We start from the raw sequence: 23811 nt of genomic DNA on the forward strand, positions 1-23811 counted from the left end.
AGACCCAGAGGAAGCTCCTGGCTCTTGGCTTTGGCTCTGGCTGTTGTGGTTACTTGGGGAATGAACCAACAGATGGAAGATATTTCTTTCTTTCTCTCTCTCTCTCTCTCTCTCTAACTCTTTCAAATAAGTAAATAAATCTTAAAAAAAAAAAAAAAAGGGTAGGGCCAGTTCTGTGGCATAGCAGTTAAAGCTGCCGCCTGCAGTGCCAGCATCCCATATGGGTACCGGTTCGAATCACAGCTGCCCCACTTCCTTTTTTTTTTTTTTTTTTGACAGGCAGAGTGGACAGTGAGAGAGAGACAGAAAGGTCTTCCTTTGCCGTTGGCTCACCCTACAATGGCCGCCACGGCCAGCACGCTGCGGCTGGCGCACCGTGCTGATCCAATGGCAGGAGCCAGGTACTTATCCTGGTCTCCCATGGGGTGCAGGGCCCAAGGACTTGGGCCATCCTCCACTGCACTCCCTGGCCACAGCAGAGAGCTGGCCTGGAAGAGGGGCAACCGGGACAGAATCCAGCACCCCGACTGGGACTAGAACCCAGTGTGCCGGCGCCGCAAGGCGGAGGATTAGCCTAGTGAGCCGCGGCGCCGGCCTGCCCCACTTCCAATCCAGCTCTCTGTTCTGGCCTGGGAAAGCAGAAGAATAGCCCAAGTCCTGCACCCAGGGGAAGACCCAGAAGAAGCTCCTGGCTCCTGGCTCCTGGCTCCTGGCTCCTAGCTTTGAATCAGCCCAGCTCTGGCCATTGTGGCCATTGGAGGAGTGAACCAGCGGATGCAAGACCTCTCTCTCTCCCTCTGTCTCTGCCTCTCTGTAACTCTGCCTTTCAAATAAATAAATAAATCTTTAAAAAGAAAAAAAAAAGTACACATCCTCCATATTACTTCCTAAGAAGAGGAAGGGGACAAAATTCAGGAGGTAAAATACACCTTTGAGCCCCTATTTCTAGGCAGCATTGACATCTTTTTTTTTTTTTTTTTTTTTGGACAGGCAGAGTGGACAGTGAGAGAGAGAGACAGAGAGAAAGGTCTTCCTTTTGCCGTTGGTTCAACCCCCAATGGCTGCTGCTGCCGGTGCACCGCGCTGATCCGATGGCAGGAGCCAGGTGCTTTTCCTGGTCTCCCACATGAGTGCAGGGCCAAGCACTTGGGCCATCCTCCACTGCACTCCCGGGCCACAGCAGAGAGCTGGCCTGGAAGAGGGGCAACTGGGACTAGAACCCAGTGTGCCAGTGCCACAGGCGGCAGATTAGCCTATTGAGTCACGGCACCGACCAATTTTAATCACCTTTAAAATCCAGGAAGAAGTAACCAGGTAGCTGATTCCTAGAGATATGGGAGATTTTAGGGAAAGGGGTCTAAAAGCATTGCACCTCAGTTTCCCAATTCCAGCCAAAGGCAAAATACCTACTTCCCCTTTAAACCACAACTACCAGGCACATTAAAATGCTTGTGTCTCATTTCAGATTATCTGGGCTCCATACCTGTCTCTGGCTCCTGACTCCAACTTCCTGCAAATGCAGAGACTGCAGCAGCAATGACTCAAATAACTGGATTCCTACCAGCCCTGTGGGAGGCATGGGAGGAATTCTGGACTGAATTCCTGGCTTCCAGCTTTGGCTGGCCTAGTCCTGGCTGTGGTCAGCATTTGGGGAGTGAACCAACAGATGGGAGTTCTTGGCCTTCCTCTCTCTGTGCCTTAAACAATCATGTTTTTAAAAATAAAAACATTTTCTGCTACCTCGGTACTAATTCAAAGCAAAAAGAAAGCTGGGTGTGGAGGGGGGAAGACCTTTTTAAAATACCTATCAGATAAGAGTACTTAATAGTAAATGTAGTTTGTATACAAAATACAGCCTCTCTCTCAGTGATGCAGGGAAGGAGAAAACATTGAACAGAGAACTCAAGACCTCTGGGAGAATTTTTAGGCAGTTCTGAATGAAATACAGCCTAGAACTGCAGAGGACATGGAGTCAGAAGAATGCTGAAGTTGGGTGTGAGGCCAAGTTGGCCGCCTCGGCTAGGAAAGGACAGTGGCAGAAGTTGATGCGGACAAGGCAATGACTGGCAGACTGCCCAACAGAGCACGTGAAGGAAATCAGATCTGCTATGAGCTCCCACAGACAACTGGGTTTCTAAGCAAGGCACTGACAAAGACCCAGAGCAGAGCAGACCTCGGATATAATCAGTCCCTCAGTCCCTCATTTTACAAACGGGGAGGCAGCCCAGTGGCAGTGTTAAGTGACTTGCCTGAAGTCTCACGTTCAGTGGAAAAGTTGGGACTAGAGCCAAATCCAGATCAAATCGGTTACTGAAAATGATCCGACATTCACGTGAGGGAGGGAGAGGGAAAGGAAGGGCCAGGGACAAATGGACAATCAAGGCTGTCCTGATTAGAGCTGGGAATAGGATCATGCTGGAAAAGGACTATGACAGGTGACAGTCAGGGAAACAGGTACAGAGGATCTCAAGATATTCAGAAAGGAAAACTATTGGGGTCAGGACTATGGCACAGTGGGTAAAGCCGCACCTGAAGTGCTGGCATCCCATATGGGTAACCAGTTCAAGTCCCAGCTGTTCCACTTCCAATCTAGCTCCCTGCTAATGTGCCTGGGAAAGCAGTGGAGGATGGCCCAAGTCCATGGGCCCCTGCATCCACGTGGGAAACCCAGGCTCCTGGCTTCAGATTAGCTTAGCTCTGGCTATCGAGGCCATTTGGAGAGTGAACCAGCAAATGGAAGACCTCTCCTTCTCTCTCTCTCTATCTGCCTCTGCCTCTCTGTAACTTCTTTTCAAATAAATAAATCTAGAAAAGAAAAGAAAAGAAAAGAAAAGAAAAGAAAAGAAAAGAAAAGAAAAAGAAAAGGAAAACCACAGAGAATTAACAAGGTAAGTACAAATAGGTAAGCCATGATCCCCACCAAAGAATGTCCTCTGTCATCTGCACCCCCCCACCACTGCCTTTGAGGACCAACCCCTTAGGAGACAAGCCAGCAGTTTCCATTCAGGATCCAGGCACCTACTTTTACCTCGGCCTTTCCAAGGCCCAGTTCCAAAACCCAGAAAACCAGACAAGTCCATCCAGCTCCCTAATGCACCCAGGAAAGCAGCGGAAGATGGCCCACATGCTTGGGCCCCTGCGCCCACATGGGAGATGCAAATGAAGCTCCTGGCTCCTGGCTTTGGCTTTGGCACACCCTTGGCCACTGCAGCAGCAATTTGGGAAGTGAACCAGCAGACAGAAAATTCTGTCTTTCCCTCTCTCTCTCTAACTCTGCCTTTCAAATAAATCTTAAAAAAAAAAAAAAAGCTAAATGTTAGAATAATTAAATAAGTATAATTAATAGTCTTCAGAAGGGGCTGGCCTTACATAAACTTTAAAGGATGTATATCTGGATATGCAGACAGCACTGTGGTATAATAGGTTGAGCCACCACCTGCAATGCCAGCAACCCAAATGGGTGCCGGATGGAGTCCGGGCTGCTCCACTTTTGATCCAGTTCCCAGCTAGTGCACCTAGAAAAGCAGTATAAGATGGCCCAAGTCTTTGGGCCCCTTGCAAATAAATAAGTCTTTGGGCCCCTGCACCCAAGTGGGGAACCCAAATGAAGCTCCTGGCTTCAGCCTGGCCCAGCCCTGGCTGTCATGGCCATTTGGGGGATGAGCCAGCAGATGGAAGATATCTATTTCTTCTCACTCTGTACCTCTGCCTTTCGAATAAATAAAATAATCTTAAAACAAAAAAAGGAATGTGTGTCTGGATAAAGGAAAAAATGGAAAAGCATTACACCAGCATAAAGCTAACTGCCTTCTTCCTATTTTCAGAGAAATCTTTGGCTTTGTATATGGAACCTCACTACTCAAAGCCTAGATGAGTAACATTAGCTCCACCTACAAATTAGAAATGCAGATACCTGGGCCCTAGTGCAGATCTACCAAATCAGAATCAGCATTTTATCAAGACCTCCAAGCACATTCAAGTTTGAGAAACACTGAAACTGAATACTTTAAGGAGGTGTTATAGGCAGGACACAGATAAAATATCTAACAGTCAAATAAAAAGACAAAGTTCCTGTTTATTTTCAGCACACCATATTTTATTAGGTACTTCTTAGACCTCCAATGTTTTTTATAAATTTAGTACTTACTAATGACCATATGATCTCAGTGTGTGATCTGTTTCACTTCCTGAAATAACACAACTTACTTCCAGGGCTTTCATGTATAGAATACCTTAGTTATTCTGAAAATACAATGACAATTAATTTTATTCAGGTTCCAACACTGAGTTCAGAGCAATTCTCCACAAGCCCCATTAATTCCTACAGGTTCCTGGAAGTATCATTAAATCCCCCAGCATCCCTAAGAAGCAGGTGCTTGGCAAGCATCCAGCTTCCAAATGAGATTCAGAAGGATGCGGTCCTGAAAATGCAGTATTTTCCTGCCTTGTCCTACTGGTGGAGCTTCTCAGACCCAAACTCTCCCCCACTGAGGCCTCACACAGCTGCGCATTCAAGTACTTCCCCAAAGAGAGAAAGGTCAGAGGTGTCATTATCCCCAAAGCACTTGAGATTCCAGCTGTGAAGAAATTAATCTGGTTGGGAGTTCAGGCTAAGAAGCCCCCTAGAAAGATCTGGAAAGGCAGAGGGAAATACAAAAGAAAGAACCTACTGGGAGGCTCTTAAGAGACAAGAAGTCCCAGATATCTGCAGACTTGAAAGTAGGTAAAGGTAAGGATTGGCAGATACTGGAGAGGATGACAGGGAGGGAAAAATATCTATCCCCCTCTCGCATAAAAAGGACCAGAACAAAGAGTGTCCAAGAAAATTCCTTCAAGTGACTTATTTTCTCGATAAAAGGAAGAAAGCCAAGATAGGAAAGAAACTTAAGGGCTAGAAGCAATACAAAACTAGAAAAATCTCGAGGGTATTTTTTTTTACTTAATACCGGTAGATAAAGCAGAGAAAATGAAACCAACCTAACCAGAATCTGACAGAAGCAAACCACCAGGAGGACTAATTATCCTATGAATAACCAAAGTAATGCAGAGGTTTTCCTTTCATTTGACTCCAGCGCTGGGAGGCCAGGCAGGCCTGGATTTAAGGCCACCTCCACAAAAGGGGAAGAGAGAAGGAGATCTCTATAGCCACTCAACAAGCAGCTCAGTTTCCAAAGGGAATGAGAAACAAACAAACAAACAAACAAACAGCCTGGGGATGTAGTAAGCCGAGAGAAGAGGGCTGTCCGCAGAGGAAAGATAGATTAGACATAGCAAACACATGTGCAGGCACCCTTTGAAGAGGGATCCTGGGATGGAAGTGGGGATATTCATCAGGTCTGACTATAGGAAGTGTGCACAGAAAAAAAGCCACAGACGCAGAGAGAAAGTGCTATGCTGAAAAGAGACAGGAAGAGGAAATGGGTGCCCTGACCAGACCGGAGAGCACCTAAAGGGAAATGCGGCTCCAAAGAGGGAAGGAATGGAAGGAAAGAAGCTACCCTGGATGGCAAAAAGCCAGAGAGGTAGGAAGGCAGGCCCAAGAACCACCTGAGAATGAACTGGGGAAGAAGCTGTGCACACCAGCTGTATGCAGAACCAGGAAGGCAGCCACATCCCAGAGGTCGTGTAACTACAAGGGGTGCATTTTGAACATCCGGAGGACACAGGAAACACTCTCTCAGATATGAAAATCAGTCTCTCTTGAAAAAGGTGTTAACCCCAAGAACACAGTAACTAGAAGAGGCAGCAAACTCCCTTATTTATGAAACTGGAAATACGAGCTCACAAACTTTAGGGCATGGATCCCATTTTTTATAGACTCTAGAAATGAGGTGCACCCCCAGATTTGAAGGGCTGAGGAAAGGAAATAATCCCTAAACTTAAGAAATTCTGGAAAACATGTTCTCAGATTTGGGGCCAGAAACAAACGACTACTCCTTGGAGTATATCCCAAAACTCTGGTGACTGATCCCATATTTGAGGGACCTGGTAACGAGGTGAACCTCCAAATTAGAAACAGTGCGTATTCAGATTGGAAGGAATCGTGAAACAGGAACTGTGCGCCCAGTTTGAGGGGCTGGGGAAATGAGGTACTCCCTCAGTTTGGGGAGCTTTAGAAATTATGATAAAATTCCAGAGTTCGAGCTGAAAAAGGGGGTGCATGGCCCAGATTTTTAAAAACTACAGAAAACGGGACACTCCCATATTCGGGGTCTTGAGAAAGGGGCGTGCTACCCAGAATAACATGAGTCAATAAAAGAAACCGCGTCCTCAAAGCACAAGGCAACAACAGCGGGTGGTGATGGTGGCTCCCAGGGGCCAGACCGCCCAGGCTCTGCTCCTAACCCTAACCCCCCACCCCCCCACTCCCCCACCCCCCCCCCACGGCCCGCTCCGCGCCCCGGGCCCGCACCCCACGGCCCAGCCCCCTCGGGCGGCGCTGATTGGCTGCGGCCACCGTCACTCCCGCGGGCAGCCCTGGGCATTGGGCGCCGCTTGCACGCCCGCCACGCTTTCAGCAGCGGTCCCCGGGCCTCCCTCAGGGCTGGGCAAGCGGAGGCAAGCGGGGAGCGGGGCCGGGCAGGGGACCGGAGCAGCGGGGCCGTCCGTCACCGCTCCCGCCCGAACGGCGCGCGCGCGCGGCGCGGGCCCGGCCCGACCCGGCCCCAGCCAGCCGGCTTCGTCTCGCCGCGCCACGCCGCGAGCTCACCTCACGGCCCCGCTCCTGCTGCGCCGCTCCAGGACCAACCGACAGAAGGACTCTGCGTGCCGCGCACCACGTGACCCCAGGGACGCGCCCAGCGTATCCCCCGCCCCCCACACACACGCACCATCGCCACCACCGGGTGACGCAGCGCTCCAGCTGCCCCGCCCTCGGCCCCGCCCCGTCCAGTTTCCGTGGCGACGGTTCCAGCAGGCCACGCCCACTGCCCTGACGCGCGGGAAACCAGGCCGACAGTCCACGGGACACACGCGAAGTCCGCCCTCAACCGTAACTGCTGAGGTCACGCGAAGGCCGGGTGTAGACGCTGTCCGTCACCTCCAAACCGGCGCCACAAGGATGTAGACCACTATCACCTCTCCAAAATGACAATTCCCCCATAGGACCCCAAAGCTTTTCAAAAGCAATCCTATACTCAAAATCCTTTTCCCTCTTCCTCTACATTAAGACCTGAATCCTCACCTCGACTTCCTACCAGGTTCTTCAACATCAGGACCTGCCTCTTTCTTGTCCTCACACATCCAGCTGCCCCATACTCTCAGCTCTTTTCAAGCCCTTAAGCCCGAAGGTTCTTTCTCACCTCAGGGCCTTTGCACTCACCCCTCCCCTGCTTTGTGTCAGTAACTGCTAGGAAATTGCAGCTGAGAAAAAGGAGCTATATGTTTGTCTCCAGAGACCAATGTCAAAGTCGCTGCAAGAGTCTGAGATGTTCCCCTGATGGGGATCTGGCAAGCCCCCAGGAGAAATGCTAAACGTTCTTTCTGAGGGCAATGATGACTTCTCATTGAAGAGACAGGGCAGCCAGATCACACTTTTTTTTTTTTAAAGAAAAAAAACTGTGATTACTTGAAAGGCAGACAATCAGAGAGACAGAAGCAAATCTTTTATATCTGCTGGTCTGATTCCCAAATGCCCACAATAGCCCAGCTAGGCCAGGAGCCAGGAATTCAGCCAGAGTCTCCTAAGTGAGTGGCGAAAACCCAAGTACTTGGACCAGCATCCGCTGCCTTCCAGACATGTCAGCAAGACAGGAGGCAGGACTGAACCCCAGGCAATCCTATATGGGATGCAGCCTTCCCAAGCTTCTGCTTAACCCATGGCACTATAGCACCCCATCCTGTTCTGCACTCCTTCAAATGTAAATCTAGGCACATCACTGCCCTACTAGATACTGATAGACAACCTATCAGTCTCTTCATCGACACCAGCCTCTGGCCAAACTCACTTTCTGTTTCACTGCTTGAAGTTCTTTACAGCCTCTGGGCCCTTAAAAAGGCTGTTGTGGGCCAGAGCTGTGGCACAGCAGGTTAAGCTCACGGCATCAAGCCCTGGCATCCCATATGAGGGCTGGAACAAGTCCCAGCTGCTCCTCATTGAATCCAGCTCTCTGCTAATGGCCTGAGAAAGCAGTGGAAGGTGGCCCAAGTGCTTGGGCCCCTGCACCCACATGGGAGACCTAGAAGCAGCTCCTGGCTTCAGATTGGCCCAGCTCTGGCTGTTGTAGCCATTTGGGGAGTGAACCAGCAGATAGAAAATCTCTGTCTCCCTCTCTGTGTCTGTAATTCTACTAATTCTACCTCTCAAATAAATTAATTAAAAAAAAAAAGGCTGCTACTTGCAAGGCCCTCTTTGTCATACAGGTCTGTATGTCATCTCAATGACCACGTTATCTAGAAATGCTCCATTGGATCCCATGCCTCACCCATGAAAATTACTCCTGGGCTGGCACCTTGGCATAGTGGATAAAGCCACTGGCTGCAGAGACGGCCTCCCATATAGGTGCCGGTTTGAGTCCCAGCTATTCCACTTCCAATCCAGCTCTCTGCTATGGCCTGGGAAAGCAGTAGAAGATGGCCCAAGTCCTTGAGCCCCTGCACTTGCATGAGAGACCTGGATGAAGCTCCTGGCTCCTGGCTTCGGATCTGCCCAAATCTGGCTGTTGTGAGCATTTGGGGAATGAACCAGCAGGTGGAAGACCTCTATCTGTGTCTGCCTCTGCCTCCCTGCAACTCTGAATTTCAAGTAAATAAATAAATAAATCTTTTTTAAGAAAAAGAAATTACTCCCTCCCTTATCATTGTTCATTTTCAACAGAGTGCTTCACATAGATGTTATTTATTGCATTTGTTTGTTCTCTTGGATCTACTGGTCTATTTCATGTATTAGAGCTTACATTTTTCACTAGAGTTGTCAGAATCTAGCAAATGGTAGATATGAACTGTGAAGGAATAAAAGAAAAGAAATTGGGGTTGGCACTGTGGTATAGCAGGTAAAGCTGCTGCCTGCAGTGCCAGCTTCCCATATGGGCGCTGGTTCAACTCCTGGCCACTCCACTACCAATCTAGCTCTCTGCTATGACCTGGGAGGGCAGTGGAATATGGCTCAAGTCTTTGGGCCCCTGCATCCACATGGGAGAGAGGTCTGGAAGGAGCTCCTGGCTCCTGGCTTTGGATTGGCACAGCTCTGGCCATTGAGGCCAATTGGGGAGTGAACCTTCGGATGGAAGACCTCTCTCTCTGCCTCTCCTTCTCTCTCTGTATAACTCTGACATTCAAATAAATAAATAAATTTTAAAAGAAAAAAAGAAGGAAAGAAAATGATATTGAAAAAAATTAGAGGGGCAGGCATTGTGGCCCAGTGGCATAAGCTGCCACTTGTGACCCATGCATCCCATAGCAGAGAGCCAGTTCAAGACCATGCTGCCCTACTTCCAATTCAACTCCCTGCTAATGCACCTGGGAAGGCCGCAGAAGATGACCTAAGCAGTTGGGCCCCTGCCACATGTAGAAGATCCAGATAGAATTCCAGGGTTAGGGCCTGGCCCAATCCTGGCTGTTGCCACCATTTTGGGAGTGAACCAGTAGATAGAAAAATCTCTGTCTTTCCTGCTCTTCTCTGTCACTCTGCCTTTCAAATAAATACATTATTTTACAATTTTTTTTAATAAAAAAAGGAAAATCTACATTTTGTGATACAAACTCCCTGCTAAAGCACCAAGGAAGCAACAGCAACTGGTTCAAGTACTTAAGTTCTTGACACCCATTGGGAGACCCAGATGGACTTCTTGGCTCCTGGCTTTGCCCTGGCCCAACCCCAGCTGTTGCAACCATTTGGGGAATAGACCAGCAAATGAAAAATATCTCTCTCTCTTTCTCTCTCTCTCTCTCTCTCCCTTGCAAATAAATTTTTTTTTTATACCAAAGCCAAGGGACTGGTGCTGTGCCACAGTAAGCTAAGCCTCCACCTGTAGTGCAGCATCCCGTATGGTCACCATTTTGAGTACCACATGCTCCTCTTCTGATCCAGCTCTCTGCTCATGGCCTGGAAAAGCAGTGGAAGATGGCCCAAGTGCTTGGGGCTCTGCACCCTCATGGGAGACCCAGAAGAAACTCCTGTCTCCTTGCTCAGATCAGCTCAGCTCTGGCCATTCGGCCATTTGGGAAAAGAACCAGCAAATGGAAGACCTTCCTCTCTCCCTCTCTCTGTCTGTAACTCTACCTCTCAAATAAATAAATAAAATCTTTTTTTAAAAAATCCAAAGCCTAGCCTAACTTTTTTTTAAGATGTGTTTATTTTATTTGAAAAGCAGAGTTACAGGGAGAGACGGGGAGGGAGATCTTCCATCCATTGTTTCACTCCCCAGATGGCCACAACAGCTAGGGCTGGACCAGACTGAAGCCAGGAACCAGGAGCTTCAAATGGATCTTTCAGTTGGGTATAGGAGCCCAAGCACTTAGGTCATCTTCTGTTGCTTTCCCAGGCACATTAGCAGGGACCTGGATCAGAAGTGGAGCAGCAGGAATCGAACTGGCACCAATGTGAGATGCTGGCACTATAGGCAGCAACATAACTCTCTACACCACATCACTGGCCTCATAAATTTTTATGAATTAAAAAAAGGTTTTAATCCCGTATCTATAGCCTCAAATACAGCCTGTTTTTCACTTATTTAATTTGCACTCACTGAGAGGCAGGGTTGAGCTAAGCACCGAAGACACAGAGCAAAGTGAGATTAAGGCCGTGTTCTCAGGAAGCCCACAGCCTGGTGAAGGAACAACCTGATTTTTTAAGTTAAAAATTCATTTTGTCTGTTGCAAGTACAAGCAAAGACACTGTTGCAAGTGCAGACAGAACAGAAGTATATTAGAGGGATATGGGGGCCCTGAGCAGTAACAGGAAGGCTGGCTTGGCAGACAACCAGGCGCAAGGGCAGTTCAAGCCAGAAGCAGCAGCAGCAGCTGTTGTTGGAAACACTGCGCACCACTGCTCGAATTCAGTCCTAATATCCCTTTGTCTTTGAGCCCCTGGCTCAGAAGGCAAACTCTTTTTTTTTTTTTTTTAAGTTTTATTTATTTATTTGAAAGAGTTACACAGAGAGAGAAGGAGAGGCAGAAAGAAAGGGGAGAGAGAGAGAGAGAGAGAGAGAGAGAGAGAGAGAGAGAGGTCTTCCATCCAATGATTCATTCTCCAATTGGCCGCAACAGCCGGAGCTGCGCCAGTCCAAAGCCAGGAGCCTCCTCTAGGTCTTCATCGCGGGTGCCAGGGCCCAAGGACTTGGGCCATTTTCTACTGCTTTCCCAGGCCATAGTAGAGAGCTGGAAGGGAAATGGAGCAGCTAAGACATGAACTAGCGCCCATATGGGATGATGGCATGGCAAGCGGTGGCTTTACCCGCTACATCACAGTACTGGCCCCAGGAGGCAAAGTCTTGACTAGCAGCCATTGTTGAGTGGCCAATCTAAGGTCATATGGGATGACTCCTGGCTGCCAGAGAAAGAGAGAAGAATGATCTGTTGCTAAGGATACCCCCTCCCAGATAGGAAGGGTTTCAGGGGGCAGGGTAATTGAAGGAGACACACACTGACCAGGCAAATACAATCTGATACAGACAGGAATAAAGTATCTTGTAAGCTAAGCTCTTTTTGATTAAAAAACTTGTAGAGAGGCTGGCATGGTGGCAAAGTGGGTTGGGCCGCTATCTGCAACATCAGCATCCCATATGGGTACCAGTTTGAATTCTCACTGCTCCACTCTGAATCCAGCTCCCTGCTAATGCAACTAGGAAGGCAGCAGAGGATGGTCCAAGAACTTGAATCTCTGACATTCATGTGAGAGGCGTGAAAGGCGTTCTGAGCTCTTGGTTTCAGGCTGGCCCAGCCCCAGACACTGGGGATGTTTGGAGAGTGAACCAGTAGATAGAAGATCTCTTTCTCTTTTTACCTCTCCCTCTCTTTGTGCAACTCTGCCTTTCAAATAAAGAAAATAAATTTTAAAAAAAGAAACTTGCCTAAACCTGACTTACCAGCTTCCTTTGAAGTGGATATTAATGAGATGCTAGCCAGGGAGCTCCAGTTTACAAAGTTCTGGCCTATAGCCCAGGTCTTGCCCTTTCTGCAGCTAATACTAATACTTGGTCTCATCTTCCCACTTCTTTTTTAGGGAAAGCCTTTCATTGTGCAAGGTAAGCAGCACGACTAATAGTTGTGAATGAATGAGTTAAAGAATAACAGCCTCGATTCCAAGTTAAAGTAGACTCTCTCCTGCTGAATATTGAGCTATTTAGAACTGTAGTCTTCCCAGCCCATAAAATGTTGCTCCACAATGAAACAAGGTATAAATTGTTAACACTAGAAGTATTCAACACCCACAACAAGTTCTTATCCTCTTAAGCATCACTGTTCTTCATACACACTTATTTTATCCACTGGATGCTATCTAACTCTCAGAATTATTACCTTAATAAGTTGAACATATAGGAAAATTATAAATTGCAAAGTTTTATACTGGCAGGTTTTTTTTTAAGATTTATTTATTTGAAAGTCAGAGTTACACAGAGATACAGAGAGGGAAGGAGAGGCAGAGAGAAAGAGAGAGAGAGGTCATCCATCCGATGGTTCATTCCCCAACTGGCCGCAACGGCTGGAGCTGTGCTGATCCGAAGCCAGGAGCCAGGAGCTTCCTCAGGGTCTTCCCACGAGGGTGCAGAGGCCCAAGGACTTGGGCCATCTTCCACTGCTTTCCCAGGCCATAGCAGAGAGCTGGATTGGAAATGGAGCGATTGGGAATCACAGCAGTGCTCATAAGGGATGCCGGCACTGCAGGCGGTGACTTTACTTGCTAAGCCACAGCGCCAGCCCCCATGGCTGCTTTCTTACTAGATTCAGGGTCTGACCTGTTCAAGACATCCCTAACTAAAGGAAAGCAGCATTAAGGACCTAGTATGAGATAGGTTACTCAATTAGGAAACTGATCTTTCTCTGCCTCTCTCCAGCAAACTTTATACCCTGTCCTTACGCAACCCCAAGGCTTTTATAATGAGTCTGACAGGGAAAGAGAGAAACTAAAACAGAAAAACAAGCCCCTCAGTTCTCACAAACCTCAGGTACCCCATGCTTGAGCAGCTCAGTCCCCAAGGCGGTAAAGCAGTTGTGAGTATGCGAAGTCAGGAAGCCGGAAACCACAGTCAGAACGTGAGGTCCGAGAACCAACCTCGACCAGGCGCCAGGGGCCCGAGGAACGCAGGCTGAGTCTCTGCCCCGGCCTGAGCTCCCTCCAGTCTGGCGCTGATGGAAAGTTCTGAGCTTCCCAGGCCTTCACTGCACTATAAGTGGGGGTTGGGAGGGGAAGAATTGAATTATATTTCCAGAGTTTTCTAAGATTATAAGTAGGGAAAAAGAAAATTTTTAATTTTTGTCCTGATAAAAATCCACTTGTACCACATCAACAGCAAGGGCTATGTCCTGTTCTCCTTTGTCCCTTGGGGGCCCCAGGACTTAGCACTGTTTCCTATAATTCAAGCATATTTAACAAACGCTTCTTGTGGCCAGTGCTATGGTGCAACAGGTTAAGCTACCGTCTGTAGCACAGGATTTCATGTGAGTGCCGGTTCGAGTCCTGGCTGCTCCACTTCTCATCCAGCTCCCTGCTAATGTGCCTGGGAAAGCAGCAAAGGATGGGCCAGGTCCTTGGGCCCCTGCACCCACATGGGAGACCTGGAAGAAGTTTCTGGCACCTGGTTCCATATTAGCACAGCTCCAGCCATTGCGGCTGTTTGGGTAGTGAACCAGAGAGGATGGAAATCAACACACCCCCCCTTCTCTGCCTCTGCCTCTCTGTAATTCTGCCTTTCCAATAAATAAATAAATATTTTAAAAATAAATAAACAAACATTTCTTGTGCATTGAAACTTCAGACAGCTCAGAGATAAAGAGCAAGAGGGGTAGATTATAGCCTCAGGGGACTAAGAATAGAAGGAATAGGGATCAATTAGAGTTTTCGTGTGTCCTACTTCACCAACTTTTATAGTTTAATTTTTATTTACTTATAATCTGGAGAGAGAGACAGAGACAGAGAGAGCCTTCATCCACTGGTTCTCTCCCCAAATCCCAGAAGCCCAGAACTCAATCCAGGCCTCCCATGTGGATGGTAGGAACCCAGGTATTTGAGCCATCATCTGCACATTAAAAGGAAGCTGGGATCATAAGTGAAGGCAGGACTTGAATCCAGGCACTCTGATATGTGCTACCAGTGTCCCTAGCAGAGTGGTCTCAAGCACCACTTCAAAGTCCGCCCATGTAATTTAATTTTAAAAAGTTAATGCTATTGGAGCCAGTGCTGTGGCATAGCAGGTAAAGCTGCCTCCTGCAGTGCTGTCATCCCATACAGCGGTTTGAGTATGCATTGGTTTGAGTCCCGGCTGCTCCACTTCCAATCCAGCTCTCTGCTATGGCCTGGGAAAGCAGTAGAAGCTGGCCCAAGTTCTTGTGTCCCTGCACCCATGTGGGATACCCAGAAGATTCCTGGTTCCTGGCTTTGGATCAGCACAGCTCCGGCTGTTGCGGCCAATTGGGGAGTGAACCATCGGATGGAAGACCTCTCTCTCTCTGCCTTTTCTTCTCTCTCTGTATAACCTAACTTTCAAATAAATAATTAAATATTTTTAAAATGTTAATGCTATTACATGGCACAAAAAAGAAATGATGTAAAAAATGTACAACAGCGTCTCTCTCAAATTCTTGTCCCTCATTTGCGGTTTCCATTGGCAACCTCTGTTCCCATTTTTTTTAATCCTTTCAGAATTTTTTCTTGTGTGTATAAGAAAATTTGAATATAGGTTTAATTTCAGTTCTTTTAAACAAAAGGAAAGGTCTATTCATGTTGATCTCCTCCTGACTTCTTTTCACTAAATAACATATTTTGGATACCTTTCCACACATTTTATACAATGGTATGAAAATAGCTTCCTTATTATTCTGTTTTATGTTGCTGCTATAGAGGATTCATTGTGTGCTGTGCTATGCCATTTGCTTGATCAGTCCCATATTGACATTTGTTTTGGTTCCAGTCTTCTGCAATTTAAAGGCAGTGCTCTATTTCCAAATAGTGCAGTGCCTGCGTGCAGATGAAACTGTAGTAAAAAGTCTCAAAAATGAGAGAACTGGGCCACAGGGGTAGGTGCATTTATAATTTTCATGAAGATTGCAAATTACCCTCCAAAGATATAACTCAACAGTTGCAAAATGTGTCACAAGTAATCTGTTACTTGTGACAACTAAAATCCTATAACTTATTTATAGTTTAAGAAACATAAGCTGTTCCAAGCTTATTCTCACTTATTTGCATCTTTGATAGAGAGAGAAATGAGTGATTTACCAATTTCCAGCTAGGAATGTGTATAACCCACTGGCACCACCACATATGCACGTATGTCATGAATGTCAATACCATCACAATGTATCTTTTAAAAAGAGATATACAGCAGTGAGCATTGTGGTGTGGCAGGTTAAGTCACCGCACCTGTAGATATCTATGCCTTGTATCAAAGTCCCTGTCTCAAGTGCAAGCTGCTCCTCTTCCAATCCAGCTTCTGGTTCATATTCATTCTGGGAGGTGGCAGATGATGGCTCAAGTACTTGAGTCACTGCCACCCACAAGGCAGACCCAGATGCAGTTTCTAGCTCCTGGCTTAGGCTTGCATTTGGAAGATCTCTCTCTCTCTCTCTCTCTCTCTTCAATCTGCCTCTCAAACAAATAATACTTTTTAAAAAGAGAGATACTGGGGCCGGCGCCGCGGCTCACTAGGCTACTCCTCCGCCTTGCGGCGCCAGCACACCAGGTTCTAGTCCCAGTCGGGGCGCTGGATTTTGTCCCGGTTACCCCTCTTCCAGGCCAGCTCTCTGCTGTGGCCAGGGAGTGCAGTGGAGGATGGCCCAAGTGCTTGGGCCCTGCACCCCATGGGAGACCAGGAGAAGTACCTGGCTCCTGGCTTCGGATCAGCACGGTGCGCCGGCGGCAGCGCGCTGGCCACGGCGGCCATTGGAGGGTGAACCACTCTGCCTGTCAAAAAATAAAAAAAAAAAAAAAAAAGAGAGAGAGAGAGAGAGAGATACTGGGGCACCAGCGCTGTGGCATAGTGGGTTAAGCCACCACCAGCAGTGCCGGTATCCCATATGGGTGCCAGTTCAAGTCCTGGCTGCTCCTATTCTGTCTGATCCAGCTCTCTGCTGTGGCCTAGGAAAGCAGCAGAAGATGGCCAAAGTGCTTGGGCCCCTGCACCCACGTGGGAGACCCGGAAGAAGATCCTAGCTCCTGATTTCAGATCAGCACAGCTCTGGCCGTTGCAGCCAGCTGGGGAGTGAATCAGTGGATGCAAGACCTCTCTCTCTTTCTGCCTCTCCTTCTCTGTGTGTAACTCTGACTTTCAAATAAATAAATAAATCTTAAAAAAAAAAAAAAAAAAAAGGCCGGCGCCGCGGCTCACTAGGCTAATCCTCCGCCTAGTGGCGCCGGCACACCAGGTTCTAGTCCCGGTTGGGGCGCCAGATTCTGTCCCGGTTGCCCCTCTTCCAGGCCAGCCCTCTGCTGTGGCCCGGGAGTGCAGTGGAGGATGGCCCAGGTGCTTGGGCCCTGCACCCCATGGGAGACCAGGAAAAGCACCTGGCTCCTGGCTCCTGCCATCGGATCAGCACGGTGCGCCGGCCGCAGCGCGCTGGCCGCGGCGGCCATTGGAGGGTGAACCAACAGCAAAAGGAAGACCTTTCTCTCTGTCTCTCTCTCTCTCACTGTCCACTCTGCCTGTCAAAAAAAAAAAAAAATAGTAGGGAAATGTGACAAAACAGAGGGAAAAGAAGGGCAACAAAGAGGGGTCATTCACTTTGCTTCTAATGTTTATAAACAATGTGGTAATAAATAATTATCAGCAGGCGCCCCAGCTCACTAGGCTAATCCTCTGCCTGTGACGCCGGCACCCCAGGTTCTAGTCCCATTTGGGGTGCTGGTTCTGTCCCGGTTGCTCCTCCTCCAGTCCAGCTCTCTACTGTGGCCCTGGGAAAGCAGTGAAGGATGGCCCAGGTCCTTGGGCCCTGCACCCCATGGGAGACCAGGAGGAAGCACCTGGCTCCGGGCTTCGGATCGGCACAGCGCGCCGGCCGTAGCAGCCATTTGGGGGGTGAATCAACAGAAGGAAGAACTTTCCCTCTCTCTCTCTCTCTCTCTCTCTCTCTCTCACTGTCTAACTCTGTTTGTAAATAAATAAATAATTATCTACTAATGGTCATTCATAAAGCTCTCCAATTGTTACAAACAAAGCCTCAGTAAACATTCTTGTACATTCTAAAACATCAAGAGAAATGAGGAAGTGAGATTGTGTCGGGCTTACTGGGACGTGCAGCCGAGGAACAAGAGCACAATGGAGTGCATCCGTGTCGTCCTGTGCACTTGGAGCCAGCCAGGTGCAGGAGGGGTACAGATGATCGTCCAGGCTCTGCGCAGAGCCCCACAGGACTCCCTCTTGCCTGCTTGCTCATTCTCCAAGATCCAGATGCGTTCCTCTCTTTTCCGTTGCTTGCACTTTTCAAATCTCCCTTCCTTCACTCAGTCCTACACAGCCCAGCCTACTGTTACCTTGGGCCTGAAAAATATCAGAAGTACAATTGGGATTCCAAATTCCAGGCTCCGAATAGCACCACCAAGGAGAGTCATGTGGAATTACAGAGAAAGGGCATCACAGAGACTCTCACATCTTATTCCACTTTCTCCACTTTCCTCCGTTGCCATTGCCCTTTTTTGCCCTTTTTTGGCTACTTCATTTTTGGCCTTTATTCTTTCCAAAGACTTATTTATTCCAGAAACTTCATTACCGCACTCCTCCTACTCAGCTCCTTTTACTTTTAGGGGAGCCTCTTGACTACAGGAAGTGAACTAGAAGCAGAAGTCTCTGAATACCTAGCCAAAGTAGAGATTAGGGTGCCGCAGGAGCAGGCATTTGGTGTAGCAGTAAAGACACAGCTTGCGGCTGGCGCCGCGGCTCACTAGGCTAAACCTCCACCTAGCGGTGCTGGCACACTGGGTTCTAGTCCCAGTCAGGGCGCCGGAATCTGTCCCGGTTGCCCCGCTTCCAGGCCAGCTCTCTGCTGTGGCCCGGGAGTGCAGTGGAGGATGGCCCAAGTGCTTGGGCCCTGCACCCCATGGGAGACCAGGATAAGTACCTGGCTCCTGCCATCGGATCAGCGCGGTGCGCCGGCGGCAGCGCGCTGGCCGTGGCGGCCATTGGAGGGTGAACCAACGGCAAAGGAAGACCTTTCTCTCTGTCTCTCCCTCTCACTGTCTGCTCTGCCTGCCAAAAAAAAAAAAAAAAAAAAAAAAAAGACACAGCTTGCGAGCCTTATGTATGTATCTGAGTGCCTGGATTCAGGTCCTGGCTCTGCTTCTGAGTCCAGCTTCCCGCTAGCGCACATCTGGGAGGCAGCAGATGATGGCCCAAGCACTTGGGTGCCTACCACCCACATGAGAGTTCCTGATTGAGTTTCAGGCTCCTGGCTTTGGCCTGGCCTAGCCCTGACTGTTCCATGAATTTGGTGAGTAAACCAGCAGGTGGGAAATTAACATTAATAGGAAGCTGGATCAGAAGCAAAGTGGGAACTTGAACCCAGGCACTTGGATATGGGATTTGGGCATCTTAACCCTTGAGCCAACAGTGGTTTCCTTTTGGGGAAAAAATGATAATATTATTGAAATTTTGCTGTTTGCCAGTCATCGTGATAAGCACTTTGTATGAATTATTCCTTTGTTTTATTTTCTTTTCTTTATTATTTATTATCTTTTATTTTATTTTATTTATTTATTTCAGAGGCAAAGTTACAAAGAGAGAGAAAGAGACATATAAAGAGAGATCTTCCATCCTCTTTTTCACTCCTTAAATGGCTGCAACAGCTGAGGCTAGTCAAAGCCAAAGTCAGGAGCCAGGAGCTCCATCCAGGTCTCCCACACACGTGGTCAGGACTTAAGCACTTGGGTCGTGCACTACTCCTTTCCCAGTGCATTAGCAGGGAGCTGATTAGAAGCAGACTAGCCGGGACTTGAATTGGCAGTTTGATATGGGATGCTGGCGCTGCAGGCAGCAGCTTAACCCACTAAGCCCCAACACTGACCCCATTAATTATTTCATTTACTATTCACAATAACCCTGGAAGAGAGCTTCTATTTATTGTCATTTTGCAATTGATCCGTCTCCCTGCTAAAACACGTTGGGGGTGGGTGTTGTGGCCCAGCAGGTTAGCCTACTATTTGCAACACCTGTATCCCACATTGCAGTGCCACTTGGAGTTCCAGCTACTCCTTCTCTGATACTACTTCCTGCTCACGCATTCTGGGAAGCAGCAAATGGTGGTTAAAGTACTTGAACTCCTGTCACCTGCGTGGGAGACCTGGATGGAGTTAAGGGCTCCTACAATGGCCTGGCCCAGCCTGGCCCAGCCTTGGCTCTTGCAGGTTCTCTCTCTATCCTTCTCTTTCTGCCTTCCAAGTAGATGAAAATAAATAAATAAACATGCAAAGCCGATCATCTATTCTCCACACACAATGTTCTCACAGTGTCTGCTGTCTAACTGAAAGTCAATCCAGGCTCTGGGCCTACATGCACTTCTTGAGCTGACTTTTGCATTCCCCAGCTCTCTGACCTCGAATTCCCTTCTCTGCTTTGCTCACTCTCCCCAGCTACACACTAGTGTCGTATGTCCCATGAACCCACTAATCACACGTCAACCTGCAGCTGGTTCTGTATTCACCGTTCTCTCCACCCCCAGAAATCCGGGTGACAGAGCCCCCGGTTTGCTTCTGCTGTCTGTTCTCGTGTCCCTCTGTCTTAGAGGCTGTGTCTGACACCCTGAATAATGCAGTGCCCTGTCCTTCTCTCCCCCAATTCTCATTTATGTTTCTTCAGAGTACAAGTCACCAGCTGGGATATTTAGAGTGTTTCATACTCTTAGCATATAAAATTTTAAAAATTATTTGTTTATTTTTCTATTAGAGAGAGAGAGGTAAAGAAACAGAGACAGGAAACACACCCATCCTCCACTGCTTTACTCCCCAAGTACCCACAACAAAGCCCCGGTTCATGTCTCCCATGTGAGTGGGTGGCAGGAACCCAACCACCCGAGCCATCACCGCTGTCCCCTGTGGTCTGAATTAGCAGGCAGCTAGAGTCAGGAGCAACATCGAAGAACAACGCTCTGAGAAGGGACGCACATGTCTGAAGTCTTTTTTTTTTTTTTTTTTTAATTTTATTTGACAGGTAGAGTTATAGACAGTAAGAGAGACAGAGACAGAGAGAAAGGTCTTCCTTCCATTGGTTCACCCCCCAAATGGCCGCTACAGCCAGCACACCCCACTGATCCGAAGGCAGGAGCCAGGTGCTTCCTCCTGGTCTCTCACGCGGGTGCAGGGGCCCAAGCACTTGGGCCATCCTCCACTGCCTTCCCGGGCCACAGCAGAGAGCTGGACTGGAAGAGGAGCAACCAAGACTAGAACTGGCACCCATATGGGATGCCGGCACTGCAGGCGGAGGATTAACCAAGTGAGCCATGGCACCGGTCCCTGAAGTCTTAACCACTAGGCCGAACACCTGCCCACTCTTGGAATTCAAATTCTGAAAGGCTGGTTCTTTGTTTTGTGTTCTGTTATACTCCCAGTGCCTGGAATGAACAATGTGTGGCCAGGAACAAGTGTCTGATTTTTTTTTTATTTTTAAAATTTATTTATTTAAAAGACAAATCTTAAATCCACTGTTTCATTCCCTCAAATGACCTAACAACTGTGGTTAGGCCAGACCAAAGCCAGGAGCCTGGAACTCAATCCTGGTTCCCCTGGTGGGTGGCAAGGACCCAGATCCTTGAGCCATTTCCTGCTGCATCCCAGAATGCCCATTAGCAGGAAGCTGGAGTAAGCAGCAACATCAGAATTTGAACCTGTGCCCTCCATTATGGGACGTGGGCAGCTCAAGGGGCCTCTTAACCATGGCCACTGCACCAAAAGCACACACCTGATATTCTTTGTGTGAATGTTAATATCAGTGTTGTTCGATTGATTCTCTGGTGCCAAGCCACCCACCTAAATACTTTACATATGTATTTTCTCATTTAATCTTTACAAAAATTGTATGAGGTTCAACAACCTTTTAAATGTGATTTTCCTTGTTCAAAACTTTCCAGCAGCCAATCAGTAACTGGCTTTCTAAGAAAAAGGAAAAGGCTGATTCGCTGCAATCGCAGATATCTGTGGTGTAAATACTCTTACGATGGCCAATTTCGAGCTACCAATGTGAGGCTGGCTCACGAAATTCCTGGACATTTAATAATCAGCCCATGAGCTGATAAGAGGCAGCTCTAGCACTGTGAGTGCTCCTTGATCAGATCAGCCCTTTTCTACCTTTGTAATGGAAACTCCCAGGAATCTGCCGAGAGTCTCCAACCAGCCTACACAGCCCCTTTCCTGAAGAATTCCTGTATGCTGGAAGCAGAGCCTTGTTGTCTGTACTTTATTATCAGTAGGCAAAGTGCTCCATTTCTGGGAGATTCTTTCATTCTTCCTCTGTATGGCTCTGCGCTAGTATCTCTCCAAAGCAACTCCCAAATAATTCAATAAGTAGTTGTGAAACACCCAACGTATTCCAGGCAGAATGCTAGGCGCTCGGGGAGAAACACAAACAGGAAGTACGTTCTAGTAGGTTCCAAGAGGAGTGCATGATCCGGTGTAAGAAACTAAGCGAAATTCAGCCTCACAAGAGCAATAATGAGTTGCGTTAACAAGGGGCTGACAGGAACAAGGCTGACTTCCTAGAGGAAGTAAAACAAACATATTCAAAGATGGACGTTCTCTAGGCAAGGAAATAGAGGAAATTTGCAACATCTGGCCTGAAATAAGAAAATAGAATAAGAGAGATGGCAGGACTCTGGGTTCCTGGAATGGAAATACTATCATCTCGTCTGTTTCTCCAAAACCCTACTCAGGAAATTCTACTGCATCCCATTACAGCAGAATCCCCAATGGACAAGCAGTCAAAATCTGTGAATAGATCATAAACACAGGGGGAAATACAATGATGTCAGCATTTTAAGAAATGTTTGCCGGCGCTGACACTGTGGCACAGTGGGTTAATGCCCTGGCCTGAAGCACCGGCATCCCACATGGGCGCTGGTTTGAGGCCCGGCTGCTCCACTTCCGATCCAGCTCTCTGCTGTGGCTTGGGACAGCAGTGGAAGATGGTCCAAATCCTTGGGCCCCTGCACCCATGTGGAAGACCCAGAAGAAGCTCCTGGCTCCTGGCTTCGGATTGGCGCAGCTCCAGACATTGCAGCCAACTGGGAAGTGAACCATCAGATGGAAGACCTCTTTCTCTCTCTCTCTCTGCCTCTCCTCTCTCTATGTGTAACTCTGACTTTCAAATAAATAAAGAAATTAAAAAAAAAAAAAGAAATGTTTGCCAAAATATATCTGTTAGTTAAAAACAAATCATGGCCAACAAGTTAGATATCCTGTTGATTGATCATACAATATCACAGAACTTAACAGACCTGTTTCAAACAATGATAAGCACAGCAAAAATGATTGGAAATGACAAAGCAGTGTTGATACAGTGAGGATAAAAATATACATAACAAATAAATAGATATAAGAATAAAATAATAATAATACTAATAAAAGCACTGTGGGAGCCAGTGTTTTGGCACAGCAGGTCAAGTCACAGCTTGCAAAACCGACATCCCATATTGGAAGCATTCAAGTCCTGGCTGCTCTACTTTCAACTCAGCTCCCTGCTAATGCACCTCGGAAAGCAGCAGAGGATGGCCCAAATTTCTGGGCCCCTGCCACCCACGTAGGAGAACCAGATGAGGTTCTGGGCTCCTGACTTCCTCCTGAGTAAGTTCTGGTTTTGTGGCCATTTAGAGAGTGATCCCAGGGATGGAAGATCTCTCTGTCTCTCCCTCTCTCTCTGTCGCTCTGCCTTTCACATAAATAAATTACATTTATTATATAAAGAAAATATATATTATGCATTTATGTATATTTACATAATCCTTATTAAATCTTAGGTCTAGTCCAGACCTTGGGCATATAATTAAGAAAAGAAACCAAAGTACTTACCTTCATAGAGCTTATAGTCTAATAATAGGAGATGACAGAGAACCAATGAGGAAACGTATGCTGGGGCAGCCATGTGACGCACAGGTTAAGCTGCTGCTTGTGATGCCAGCGTCCTCTACCATAATTCCTGGTTCCAGTTCTGGTTACTCCACTCCTCTTGCTAATTTTCCTGGGAGGCAGCAGATGATGGCCCAAGTACTTGTGTCCCTACTAACCCTAACAGAGACCCAGATGGCTTTCCAGTCTCCTGGTTTTAGCCCAGCCCAGCCCTGGCTCTCGTGGGCACTGTCACTCTGCCTTTCAAATAAATAAATAAATAAATCTTAAAAAAAGTTAGTGATCTAGCTAAACTTTCAGTGAGTGCAAGGCTCTGACAGGCACAAGTATACCTTGGGTTTTTAAGGAACAGCAAGGAAGCCAGTCTACTGGAGAACGTAGAGTAAGGAGGAGTCTGCAAGGGAGAATATGGTGAGCTTACTCAGATACTACTTTGTTTTTTAAAAAATAAGGTCTTGGTGCACAAAGCAGAAAACAGGCAAATATTCACACTTATTGAATTCTTGCTGCGTGTCAGGTACTGAGCTAAGCACTTCACGAACATTGTCCTACTTAATCCTCTCCACATTATTTTTTTCCACATTATTTTTTTAAAAGATTTATTTATTTATTTG

General features: G+C 47.5%; 1 protein-coding gene across 1 annotated transcript in view; it reads right to left on the reverse strand.

Moving 5' to 3' along the window:
* PHF20 (PHD finger protein 20) overlaps positions 1–6873 on the reverse strand; it is a 141983-nt gene extending 135110 nt beyond the window's left edge. The window contains exon 1 of the mRNA XM_008255971.4: positions 6710–6873. The gene's annotated coding sequence lies outside the window, so the exon portion shown is untranslated. The remainder of the gene's footprint in view (positions 1–6709) is intronic.
* Positions 6874–23811: the final 16938 nt, after the last annotated feature.

Source organism: Oryctolagus cuniculus, chromosome 11 (genome assembly GCF_964237555.1).
Source record: "Oryctolagus cuniculus chromosome 11, mOryCun1.1, whole genome shotgun sequence".
In the NCBI taxonomy this organism is placed as follows: domain Eukaryota; kingdom Metazoa; phylum Chordata; class Mammalia; order Lagomorpha; family Leporidae; genus Oryctolagus; species Oryctolagus cuniculus.